The sequence below is a fragment of the Schistocerca americana genome, chromosome 6, assembly GCF_021461395.2.
Source record: "Schistocerca americana isolate TAMUIC-IGC-003095 chromosome 6, iqSchAmer2.1, whole genome shotgun sequence".
In the NCBI taxonomy this organism is placed as follows: domain Eukaryota; kingdom Metazoa; phylum Arthropoda; class Insecta; order Orthoptera; family Acrididae; genus Schistocerca; species Schistocerca americana.
In genome coordinates this window covers 278,652,107-278,666,195 of record NC_060124.1, presented here as the reverse complement: position 1 = coordinate 278,666,195, position 14,089 = coordinate 278,652,107, and the positions used below count along the sequence as shown (strand labels likewise).

General features: G+C 41.3%; 1 pseudogene; it reads right to left on the bottom strand.

Moving 5' to 3' along the window:
* Positions 1-4,116: 4,116 nt before the first annotated feature.
* On the bottom strand, positions 4,117-4,234 carry LOC124620699 (annotated as a pseudogene).
* Between the last annotated feature and the right edge of the window lie 9,855 nt (positions 4,235-14,089).

Genomic DNA, 14,089 nt, shown 5'->3' with positions numbered 1-14,089 from the left:
TGTGGGTTCTCTTACGCCCAGTACTGAGAGATCTGTACACTAACATAACCATACAGATGAAAATGGGCTTCGTCACTCATGAATACTGGGTCATCTGTATATGCCGTAAGAATAGCGTCCATTACGCCACAAAATTCTCTTACCTGCTGAATAATCATTACTTTGTTCTGGTGAAAACAGATCGTCATGGATGATGTGATAAAATGCATGACATGGCAGCCAGTCGCCCAGCAGATCCTTTCGTACTAGCAAGGACTGCCATTCTCACTCTCTCTACGTTTTCCAGAGTTTGAACTGATCCGAGACCATGTGGTTTCTTTTCCATGACAGAGCCACTACTCTTAAATTTTGCAGTTCATCAGAGTATAGTGTTTCAACCTGGGACTGCATCTCAACGTCCAACATTAAACTTTTGACAGAAAAGATTTCGAACTGTGACTACAGAATCATTATTTCTAATGAACTGCCCAACTGTCAGCACACGTAGCTCTACACTTCAATGCTCCATAGTGTCTGAAACTACACTGTCTTAGCTGTCTGCCAGCGGTTGCTCAAGGTCAATACCCCCACCCATCAGTAGTGTCCCAAAAAACATACGCTTCCTCTGCTCCACCCTTAACTGCTTTGAGTCAAATGGGGCAAGATACCTGGCCCCATTCATATTTAAGACGCTTATTTCATAAACAACAACTGCCAATCTTTGAAACTTCTAATGGTCAGCCCTGGCTAAACCGCTAACTGGACTTTGGTTAAATTTATTGTTATTCAACTGAGATTTTGTCACTCTTCTCTCTTAGATGCATCCACCAGAACTATCTTATGTGTGAAATTCCTGTGTCCACTGGTCTTTGTGCCTCGCTATGATAACAGCCTGGTGTTGGCTGTTCTATTAATCTTCTGTGGCTGGCTTTCACAAATCCTTTTTTTTTTCAATTTGTATTGCTCCCGTAAACTCTACCCTGTCTTACATACGTTTGATTTACATATCTTTAATATAACTGTCTAAATACTTTCTAGTTTGCTTATTTTCGCTCCATTTTAAGATGTAAGACAAATTACTGTAAGCATTGAAATCTGCCTCCTCTCTGTCCCCACCAGTCAGCAGTCTGTTCGAGGAACATTCCTTATTTCATCATCCTACTGAGGACACAGCACTGCTTCGCTTGTGCGCCACAAAATTGCGCAGAATTTCACTATCTAAATTACATCAGATTTTTTTTTTCACCTCAATGTTATACATAATCGTTACAAACTCCATCGTATAACATACTGCTGTACGTTATTTTATTGTGACAATTGATATCGGACTGTACTTGGACTGGTCATCGTGTTATACAGGGTGATTCAGCTGTCCCTACCAATGGGATTTATGAAACCCATAATGCCTTCAAATATCATGCATAGATTAACACATTCTCTCATTTGCTACATGCAAACTGTTAGTCCTGCAGGAAAAAATGAACAGGACATTTTGTAGAAAATTTAACATAGTTAAATTCTGTTCTGGTGTATGTATTCGGTAGAGGCTGCAGTTTTCGAATTATTCAAGAAAAATTTACGAAAGCGATCTTCAATTTCTTGAATAACTTGAAAATCATGGCCTCCAGCGAAAACGTATCCTAGAAAAAAATTTAACTGTACAAATTCCCTACAAAAAGGACCTGCTTCTTGTCTCTGTAGAACTAATAGTTTGTGGGTAGCGAGTGAAAGAATATGAAAATTTGGGAGTGTGGTTTTTGAGGGAATTGTTGGTTGTGTAAAACCTATTGGTAGCAGCGGATGAGTCACGAAATATGTGTGTATAGATGCATTTTGCAAGTGTTTAATTCGGGTAATTGTAACTATATGATAAACAGCAATTAACTTGATGATGAGTTTCTACAATGATGAGTTTCTACAATTCACGTATCATCATTACTTTACAATTCACTGTTAAATGGCTGGCACTACCTGGCACTACCTTTAAGCTCCTTCTCTATCGCCCCACTCTCGAGCAGCATGTGGGAAAAACCAAACACTTAAATCTTTCAATGCAAGCTCTGATTTCTGTCATTGTATTATGATGATCATTTCTCCCTGTGTCGGTGGACGCCATCAATCGAGTTCCACACTCTGAGGCGAAAGTTGGTAACTGAAATTTCATGAGAAGGTCCTCCTGCAACGAAGACTGTCTTTTTTTTAATGATTGCTGCTCCAGCTCACATATCATATCCGTGGCACTTTATCCCCTCTTTCACGTTTATACAAAACGAGTTGCTCTTCTTTAGACTTTTTCAGTGTCCTCCGTCAGTCATATTTGATGCGAATCCCACGCTACAAAGCCGTGCTTCAGAAGAGGGCAGACAAGCGTAGTGTAAGCAGCTTCTTTGGTTGCTTTGTTGTATTTTCTAAGCATTCTGCCAATACGTCGCAATCTTTGGTTATATATGTAATAGTTCCGGCTCAACTTATTCGTGGCTGTAATCTTTAAGTACATAGTTAAGTTGACAGAGTTCACATTTGTGTGATTTATCGGGTAACCGAAATTTAACGGATTCCTTTTAGCCCTTATCTGGACCACTCCACACTACTCTTAGTTTAGGGTCAATTGCTACTTTTTGTACTATACAGATATCATGTATAAATCATTTTTCAATTGGTTTGAATCGTATGACGACTTTATAAGACGGTAAATGACAACATCATCTGCAAACTATTTAAGCGGATTGCTCACATTGTCTCCTAAATCGTTTATGTAGATCAGGAATAGCAGAGGGCTTATAACACTTCTCTTGGGAACGCTAAATATAACTACTCTTTTCCTCGATGACTTTCCGTTACTTACTACGTGCAGTGACCTTTCTGACTGGAAATCACGAATGCAGTCACACAACTGACCCGATACTCTGCAGGCACGCAATTTCATTATCAGTTGCTCTTGAGGTAAATCTAAAAACGTGGAACCAACATGACAATTCCTGTCGACAGTAGTCATTACTTCGTGAAAATAAAGAGCTTGTTTTCTTTCAGAAGACTGATATTTTCTGAATCAGTGTTGGCTGACTGTCAATAAATCGTTTTCTTCGATGTAATTTATAATGTTCGAGCACAGCATATCTTCTGAATCCTACTGCAAATCGACTTTAGCGATATGAGTCTGTAATTCAGCAGATCAGTGGTATTTCCTTTCTTGGACATTGATGTGACTTATGCAAATTTCGAGTCTTTAGGTACGGATCATTCGACAAGCGAGCGGTTGTATGTGTTTGCTAAGTATGCAGCTATTGTATCAGCATACTCTGAAAGGAACCTGGTTGGTATTCAGTCTGGACTGGAGACCTGCCTCACATGTTTTAAGCTGCTTCGCTACACCGAGGATGTGTACTTCTAACTTATTCAAGTGGGCAGCTATTCTCGATTCTAATTCTGGAATACTTTCTTCATCTTCTTTTGAGAATTAATTTCGGAAAGCCGTGTTTAGTAACTCTGCTTTAATGGCGCTCTCATCAATAACGTCACCATTGTTATTGTGCAGTGAAGGTATTGTTTGCGGCTTGCTATTAGTGTACTTTACATACGACCAGAATCTCTTTGGGTTTTTTGCCAGATTTCGAGGCACAGTTCCGTCGTGGAAACCATTAAAAGCATCTCGTACTGAAGTTCGTACTACATTTTGAGTTTCTGTAAAACATTGCCAGCTATGAGGGTTTTGCTTTCTTTTAAATTTGGCGTGATTTTTTCGTTGCTTCAGCAAAAGTGTTCTGACCTGTTTTGTGTAGCATGGGGTATTAGTACTAACTCTCATTAATTTATTTGGTTTATATGTCTCAATTCTTGCGATACCACTTCTTTAAATTTAATCCACAATTCGTCTACACTTACATAGTCCGACTTGAAGGAGTGAAGACTCTCTTTTAGAAAGACGCCAAAAAAAAAAAACTCCGTCTACAGGCCACAAGTGGCCCATCGGGACCATCCGACCGCCGTGTCATCCTCAGTGGAGAATGCGGGTAGGAGGGGCATGGGGTCAGCACACCGCACTACCGGTCGTTATGATGGTATTCTTGACCGAAGCCGCTACTGTTCGGTCGAGTAGCTCCTCAGTTGGCATCACGAGGCTGAGTGCACCCCGAAAAATGGCAACAGCGCATGACGGCCTGGATGGTCACCCATCCAAGCGCCGACCACGCCCCACAGTGCTTAACTTCGGTGATCTCACGGGAACCGGTGTATCCACTGCGGCAAGGCCGTTGCCCCAGAAAGACGCCAAGTGCGTTTATTTTTTTGTGAGTTTAGTTACTAACCCGTGCATCGGTCATGACGCTCCCTGTTTGCTAAGGACTTTTACTTTTCGCTGCTAACAGATAAAGTATGTTTTCGCAAACATTTACGTTTCGTGTGGGTTCCTGAACTAATTATTCAAAACAGTTTTCTGACAACGTTTTCACTACTATTTCTGGCAACGTTTTATGCTAGCACCGACTTTAAACATGTACTTTCACCGACATATTGAGGACAGATTGAAGACACTATAAACTATATTGTACGAAAGGGGTACCTAATTGAAATGAGATTCAAGTTTTCTTGAAATGTTCAACAACTGCATTTATTCCGGCTGTCAAGAATAACCTCTACCTATGCTATCTCCCGTGGACTATCTACTTCATTTTCAGTGCAAGGTAAACTACTTTGACAGCGATAAACACTTCACTAGCACCTGTATTTAATCTATTCTTTATGACCACGGGTTTGACCGAAATTATTTCCGGCTTTAGCCGGCTTTCCGTAGCGATGACGATTTGAGAATCAGTTCTTTGTATTAGCACTTGGAGCTCTGGTTCTTTTCCAACACAGCTACGATCATTTACAACTACAATTTCGTTTGTTTCTGGGTCTAGCTTCCCGTGTTTGCCCTCCATCCTTTAGAATTGACACCCTTTCTGTAGTTTCCTGACATCCTCTAAACTAAAATAAGATACAGTCCCTTCCTCACGTCCCCGCTACCTCCGCGTCCCCCCCCCCCCCCCCCCCCCGTTCCCCCTGGGCCTGTGGTCTGAGGCATGGCATCTTTGGACAGTTGTAAGCAGCAGACAGGCATCATGGCTTTGTTCCCTCAGCTGAAGACTGAACAGTGAAACTAGTTTGAATTATTACATTTTCTGTAGTTTTTTGCCAAAATATAACATTTCAGACTCTTTTAATAACTTTAATACACAGTATTAATGTTCCATAACAATATTTATTTAATAGTTCGTTATGAAGTGGCTTTCGAACTCTTGAGGTTGTCAGATAACTAAACAGATAGACCATACAACTTCAGCTAGAATTCATAGCTATACAAAGGTTGTTGTAGAAAGATATGTGACATTGTATGACTATATCGATACAAACCTCAAGCATAATGTAATACCTAAAGGGCGTTTGAGCAAATGAATCTTACGTTACAGGGATTTCAAACACTAAAACTGTACGTAAGCCAACAATTTTGTGCAGGTGAGTAATGGCACAGTCTCTTATGTCATATAGACAAACTGGTGAATGTGATGAATAGTCCAAAAAAGAGGGAGGAGGGGCAGAAAAGGAGGTCTATGGAATTTGGGTGTGGAAAAGTTTTAGAAAGCTTATTACCTAATGATGAAAGAAATAATAACTTGCTGGTGCTACATTAATAAGGGTGAGGAATGGAGATGTGTCTGGTCATTAAGAAGGTCAGGATTCTTTGACTGGTTTGTACTAATGACGAATTTCAAGCAATATTAGTTTCCTGCCTTTAGTTCCTTTATGGAGAGAATCACTAGGAATACTGTTGTCCACCTTCTATTCTGCAGTAAACATGAGTTTCCGCCTTTAGAATGGGGTGTAATCTACAGAATTTCCTGCAGCCTGATCTTGTCAATCAAGTAGGACTGTAACTACTAGAGTGACTGAGCATGAAAGGAAATGGAGACTACAAAAGAAACGTTCCACCTTTGACAAAAGTGATCTAAATAAATGTCGTTCATGTGATGTGAAATGTGATCTCTCCATAGAGAAAATTAAGCAGGAAACTAACATACGCGAAATTCTGGCCATCAGTAAACACCAATCAAAGTATCCTGTCTGGGTCCTGAATGACCAACCACAGTTCCATTAAGCACCCTTATTTCAGTAGCACCAGCCAGTTATTATCTCTGTCATCCTCATTAATAACTGTTCCACATCCGCATTCCACAGACTTCTTCGTTCCGCCCCCACCCCACCCCCTCGCTATTTTCAGCCTGTTCCGTCACATTCAACAGCTTGTCCATATGACATAGTAGCCGATGGCTTTACTCATTTGCACAACATTTTTGGCTTATGCGTTCATATAGTTTTAATATTTGAATATACTGTAATATAAGATTTATTTGTTCAGTTTGCCTTTGGGCATTACATTATGCTAGTGTTTTGTATCGATATAGTCATAAATGTCAGATATCATTGTATAAAAATCTGTATACGTCTATGAAATCCAGTTGAGGTTCTGTGGAGTGTCTGTTCCGTATTAAGTTATCTGACGATGGGCTAAGACGCTGAAAGCCAGCGCATAACGAATTACTAAATAAATATTCTTATGGAGCATTAATACTGTGTATTCAGGTTATTAATATATCTATGTTTCTCCGAGAACTGACGGAATGTTCCATAAATATTTTCAAACCTGTGGTTAGGGTTGCATTTATAGAATGTGTGTTTGATTACTGCTTTTATTTATAAGTATATTTTGCTTGTTTCTGTGAAGCACTGTGAACAGTAATAATCGTGTTTATAAATGTCCCATGTTCTGGTCCTAGACTCGCTAATCAAGACCGGCCGATGACAGTGTCATCTTCAACTGATGACGTCATCGGGTAAGGTGTGGAGGGGCGTGTGGTGAGCACACGGCTCTCCCGATCGTTTTAGGGTTTCTTGATCTTGTAATCACTTCTAATTAAGTGCACCCCATACCAGCCCTCTCACCAAGGAAAAAAGTCCCTTGAAGTACCGAGGATCGAACCCGGCTCCCCTGCATCGCAGTAAGCCGCACTTATCATCTAGCTGCTGAGACGCACAACGATCCTGTAAAATGTTTTCCTCTGATACAGATAACCGGGGATGATCCGAGTATGGATTGTTATTAATTCTTATAGTAAAGAAATACAACAGCTCAGCAGCGTATTATACGATGCAGTTTGGAAAATTCCTGAAAGCTGTTCAGCACTGCCTGTAGAAAATATTACAGCTATTACTGATTTGTTTGTTTTTGTGATTTTGTCACATGCTGTTAGCCATAGCCGAACCCGCTATTTTCATTAATGAAATACGGCTGAAACAACTGTCATCCTGAATTACTGCATCGCCAAAACAGGATAGTTTCCTTCATAAAAAACTCGTGTTCGGAACTTTTCTCACATGAACAATGTCTGTCCTTTCACATGGGATACTGTTGTGTAAAACTTACGTACAGTAAAATCATGATGTTTCATGTGGCCGCGCAGCCTGAGGCGCCATGTCACGGATTGTCTCCCTCAGTCACGGGTGTGTGTGTTGTTCTTAGCATAAGTTAGTTTAAGTTAGATCAAGTAGTGCGCAAGTCTAGGGACCGATGACATCAGTTGTTTGTCCCTTAGGAATTCACACACATTTGAACATTTTTTTCTTGTCGTTGTACTAGTAACAATTGCGTTTGCTCAAGCGAGTTCTGTCCTTCGTTGTAGTCCGTTTTGTTGATTTTCTAATAAATTGCAAAGACAGCAAACAGAAAAGAAGACGTCAAAAAATAAAGGTGAACACAATAAAGGAAAAGAGGTTGATAAGGATAATAAGGGGTAAATATTAAACAACGCCGGGAAACATGGAACACCCAGTCGTGTTGCACATGACTGCATAGAACACTATTCTGTTTCTTCCTTTTCGTTTAGTCATTGAAATTACTTTCCCTTCTTAACACATCACGGAATCTATAAGGGTTAACTGGTATCCACTCTCTTTGACAGCAGCTGTAAAAGACAGTTGTCGATAACCCCCACAGAGAGAGACGCGTTTTCGAACTCCTACAGAATGTAATCAAAAAACGTGCAAGACTGTTACCTGAATTAGGAGCTATGCTGAAAATGAAAGTCTTAAATTAACCTACAGATACCCCTTTTCACACAACATTGGTTTTGATTATAAATTCTAGCTGACTTTTGTTGATATGCCCATCGAAGTATACGCTCCATTTGACAGGTTTGCGTGCTGTAACCCGAGGTCGAATATCAACAGAACAGCAACACTTGATGTCAAACAACATTACTCCAAAGGCTATAATACGCCTTTCAAAGAGCTTACTGAAAATTCGTGTCGTTGTTGCCTACAGTCCGTAGACTCATTTGATGCAGCTCCCCACAATAGTCTATCCTGTGCAACTATTTTCATCTCTGAATAACTACTGCAACATCCATCCATTTGAATCTGCTTACGGCCGGCCGAAGTGGCCGTGCGGTTAAAGGCGCTGCAGTCTGGAACCGCAAGACCGCTACGGTCGCAGGTTCGAATCCTGCCACGGGCATGGATGTTTGTGATGTCCTTAGGTTAGTTAGGTTTAACTAGTTCTAAGTTCTAGGGGACTAATGACCTCAGCAGTTGAGTCCCATAGTGCTCAGAGCCATTTGAACCATTTTTTTTTTTTTTGAATCTGCTTACTGTATTCACGCCTAATCCTCCTACAGTTTTTACGCACCACACATGCCTCCACAACCAAATTCACTGTGCCTCGATTCCTCAGAATAGGACCTAGCAACCTATTCCTTCTCTCAGTCATGTTGTAGCATTAATTTATTTTTTTTCCCAGTTCAGTTGCGTGCCATGTATTTAGATATTTGGTCTATACATCTAATCTTCAGCAATCTTATACAGTACCAGAATTCAAAAGCTTCTGTCCTCTTCTTGTGTAAATTGTTGATCGTCCATATTTCACTTCCATAGATATCTGGACTCCTCACAGATATCTTTAGGAAAGACTTCCTGACACTTAAGTCTGTATTCGATGTTAAAAAGTTTTTTCTCTTCAGAAACGCTTTTCTTGTCTATGTCAGTCTACATTTTATATTCTCTCTGCGTCGAACATCATCAGCTGTTTTGCTGCTCGAACAACAGAACTCATCAGCTACTTTAAGTGTTTAGTTTCTTAATCTGATTCCCTCAATTCACCTGATTTAATTCGGCTACATTCCACTACCCTTGCTTTGCTTTTGTTAATGTTACTCTCATACCCTTTAGTCAAGACACCATCCAGTCCCTTCAACTGCTCTTTCAAGTATTTTAGCGTTTCTGACACAGTTACAATATTATCTGCAAACTTCAAAGTTTTTATATTTTCTCCTTGAACTTTAATTCCCTTTCTAAATTTCTCCTTGGTTTTCTTTACTGCTTGTTCAATGTACATACTGAATGACTTGGATATAGGCTACAGCCCTGTCTTATTACGTTCTCATCCACTGCTTACCTTTCACATCTCCAAAATTTCAAAGACGTATCTCAGTCAAATTGGTCAAAACCTGCTTCTAAATCCACAAATGATCTAAATGTAGGTTTGCCTGTCTTCAGCCTGTCTTCTAAGGTAAGTCGTTGGCCCACCGTTTCGTATTCCTACATTTCCTCAGAACCCAAACTGGTATGTCTCAATGTTTGCCTGTTTTTCCATTCTTCTCTAAACCATTCGTGTTAGTGTTTTGCACGTATTCATATTCAAACCAAACATTTTTTGATATTCATTCCATTATTGTTGTTTTTTGTGGTCGTCAGTCCCAAGGCAGGTTACAAGCAACTCTCCATGCTACTCCGTCTTGTGCAGGCCTCTTTATCTCCGAATAACTACCGCAACCTACGTCCATTTGAATCATTTTATATCCTACCTACTTTGAGCATCTTTAGTTATTTTACGCTGAAGTGACAAAAGTCGTGGGATATCTCCTATATCGTGTCAGACCTCCTTTTGCCCGGAGCAGAGCCGGAACTCGACATGGAATGGACTCAACAAACTGTCCTCTGAAGAATTTTAATTTTCCTAAAGCGGTGTCGATCTTTCCCCTAGGATAGATGCTTATACTGGGTGTGCAAAAAAAGCGTCGAACGATTTGATGCTTTGAGAGGTGGTAGTACTCATCGAAACAAGAAAAATTACACCAATAATTATGGGTCTGGAAACGCATACTTTCTGAGGTAAGTCTAATAAACATGGCTCCGGAAATGCATAATTTCTGCGATAAACTCGTGTATACAGGAGGTGTTCAGTGTGGCGTCCATTCATGACAATGCACCCCTGTGGTCTCCGGCGTGAGGAATGACGCATCATTTGAGGTATACCCGGTTGTTGTACCTGCTGGATCACATTGAAGACGCGACCCTATAATGTCCGCACAACTTAGATGGTCGAGGCGTAGACCAACTCCTTCAAGCGTTCCCATAACCAAAAGCCTGGAGGTTGAGGTCTGGGGAACTAGCTAACCAAGGTGTGGGGCCCTTCTGGCCTATCCAGCGGTCCTGAAATGTCTGCGTCACATGTTCGCGCACATTGTGACGAAAGTGTGCCGGCGCACCGTCAGGCATGAACCACATATGTATTCGTTGCTGCAATGGCACAGCTTCCAACAAGGTAGGCAATACATTTAATGAGAAAGTCCACATAATGCGCCCCAGTTAACCTTTGTGGTAGCGCTTATGGCCCTATAAATCTATCGCTAAGTACGTCAGCCCATTCGTTGAGTGAGAATCGGTGTTGATACCATATTTCCTCAATTATTGGGGGATTTAAATCTGCCCATATAGGCTGGTTTTGGAAATTCACAACACCATCTCCTGTGAACCCTGCCTCATCGGTAAACAAAATTTTGGGTGAGAACAGTGGATCCGTGGCACACTTCTACAACAGCCATTGAGAGAACCGCCGTCTGCCATGTTGATCCTTTGGACTTACGTCCCGAACGCGCTGCAGATGATATGGGTACAGCAACCCCCACCCCCTCACCTTTCCCGCTCTCACGATAAGAGAGTGAGCAACGGCTTCTGCTGCTGCTAATCGTCACACACTGGTCCCAGGGATTTCTTCCACCGAGCGTAGCACACGCTCCTCCATATCAGGCATGCGAACTGTATGGGGCCTTCCGTTGTCAGTCTTCCGAGGTGCCGGCGTACCTGTGCCCCTCAGACGTTGGAAAAAAGTCTCCCCAACAAGTTATCAGAGGGCACTCTGTGCTGTGGATATTCTTTAGGGCAGAGCGCATGGGCTCACAGGCTACGTCCATTAGCTGAACTACAGCAGAATATTATATCCGCCGTTTCACTTGTCGAGTAGTAGGCTTCCATTGCTAACAAGTGGTGGAAAAGAGAAAATGTAAATGTACTACACCATTTGTACGTATAAACAGCGCAATTGCAGTAAACACATTAGTGAATCCACGTTTGGAAGAAGATAAAACACCATAATAGTAGAATGAGATTTTCACTCTGAAGCGGAGTGTGCGCTGATATGAAACTTCAAAAATGTGTGTGAAATCTTATGGGACTTAACTGCTAAGGTCGTCAGTCCCTAAGCTTACACACTACTTAACCTAAATTATCCTAAGGACAAACACACACACCCATGCCCGAGGGAGGACTCGAACCTCCGCCGGGACCAGCCGCACAGTATGAAACTTCCTGGCAGGATTAAAACTGTGTGCCGGACCGAGACGAGGTGCTGGTAGAAGTAAGGCTGTGGGGACGGGGCGTGAGTCGTGCTTGTGTAGCTCAGATGGTAGAGCACTTGCCCGCGGAAGGCAACGGCCCCGAGTTCCAGTCTCGGTCCAGGACAGAGTTTTAATCTTCCAGGAAGTTTCACCATAATAGTATCTAGGGTTGATAGTACTAAACAATAAGGCACACAAACAAGACGAAAACTAAACTGGCTGCAGACCACCTAACGGTAGGTAGAGTACTGTGAGCAAGACACCATAATACCCTGCTGACACATTTGACAGAACGCCTGCGCAACCACTCTGTTAATACCCGCAACCACGCGTGACGCAGCCCTTCCAACAAACACGTATTTGTCTCGGAAAGTATGGGGATCCATGTTTATTTGACTTATTTTTCTTGTTTCGATGAAAACTACCATCTCTCAAAGTATTCGAAATTTATTTTTGAACTCCCTGTATAGCCTTGCATTTTTTCATCTAGCCATTCCTGCTTTGCTATTTTGCACTATCTGCCAGTCTCACTTTTAGTCACCTGTATTCTCTTTTACCTGCTGCACTGCAAAGCAACCCGTATAAGAGACACCTTACTGAAACCCTTTCTGTGAAGAACATACATTAAACATTAGGGCAGATTTCCTACTTACAAGATGAAATACCGTTACTCATCGAAGTCAGTAGCTTACAATTTGTTTCTTATTTAAAGCCATATTGGCTGTCATTCAACCGAAATTCTTTCCAAAATTCCAAAAACAGGTTTTACAGTGACAAATGCCGGTCACAGTTCTTTGTTAACTTGCTTAAATTATTTAACACTGTAACATATTTCGAGGTATAACTTCGTCATCAGGCGAAATATATAACACAAAACTATTTTTTATGAATACCTATACATCTGAAGTAGTATTTTCCTGTCTTGGCATATGCCGTTGTCTGCCTGCTAAAAAAGAGAAGCGTAACACATAAGAAGGAGTGTTTATTTCGTTTGCTGGCCCCCTGTTAACACAAATAACGCAAATAATCACTCACTCTGTTGAACAGAAATAGGTCTCTTCTTCCTTTTATCCCTACCTGGAGTTTTGTTGACCATTGTTTCCACTGATGTGTAGAAACATTTACAAAACATTGTTTATTAGAAACATTAACACTGTGCAGTAGGAGCACAATGGTTCAAATGGTTCAAATGGCTCTGAGCACTATGGGACTCAACATCTTAGGTCATAAATCCCCTAGAACTTAGAACTACTTAAACCTAACTAACCTAAGGACATCACACACACCCATGCCCGAGGCAGGATTCGAACCTGCGACCGGAGCAGTCCCGCGGTTCCGGACTGCAGCGCCAGAACCGCTAGACCACCTCGGCCGGCTTAGGAGCACAATGGCAGTAGAGCAAAGACTGGCTCGACATCACTACCGATTTGTTATCTTCCCCTTTGTTCCGTCTTCTGCATACTTTGGCGATGCAAAATAATTTATGCTTGTAGAAAAAAAAATTTATCGGTTCGCTATACTCTACGTTATTAAGAAGTCATAGGAACATTTCGTGTATGAATAGGAAGCAACTCAAAATGTAATAGAGAGTAACATTAAACTATTCAGAAGCATTTTTTCACACTTATGAAAAAAGTTTATTTGCGTATTTACCCTTGCAAGAGTTTGTTTTTATAACCAACTCCTTATTTGTCTTCTTTCTTTATCGACTCACAGATGTCACCGAGGAGCAAGTCGCCAGTACAATTTCACGTGTTATTTAATTTCCATCATTTTAACATGGCGTACTTGTGACGATTTGCGCGGGTGACAATGTGGTATACCATGTTGCTGGCAGTAGACACAATTAATTATGTTCATAAATACAAAACAGTTCTGAGTGAAGTTACGGCTGAAGGGTCAAACACAGTACGTGGCTGACTCGAAGTCAGCAGTGACATACACAATTCCATTAGAGTTCGTAGCTAATTCAAATCTAATGTATAATTTGTCGACGGTCACATAATCACTTGTCCCAAGGGGCACGCAAATATTCTAGCGCGTTGAAGAGCGTAATTTTCTGTTGTAGTGGTGGACACTTTATTGTGGTGTGCTTTCTCTACCCACCGCGTTATGCGTCACAGCGCGTTGCAACGTAATGCAATGTTGGAATGTTGATGTGATGTGGGCTGCCTAATCTAATGTCGCTACAACCGTACTTGGCCTGCGTGAACCGTTATTACTCAGCATTCTACTATTATTTCATTCTGCAGCGTAGCAGTGCGAAAACTAGTGCTTAGCTGGCTTTACATAGGCCAAGACATACTCATATTTAGGCGTTGGAATTATGAACTGAAGCCGCTGTGTGCTGCCGTCTCATTTCGAAAGCCTCTCATTGAATCTGGAAAACAGTAAGATTAACTAGA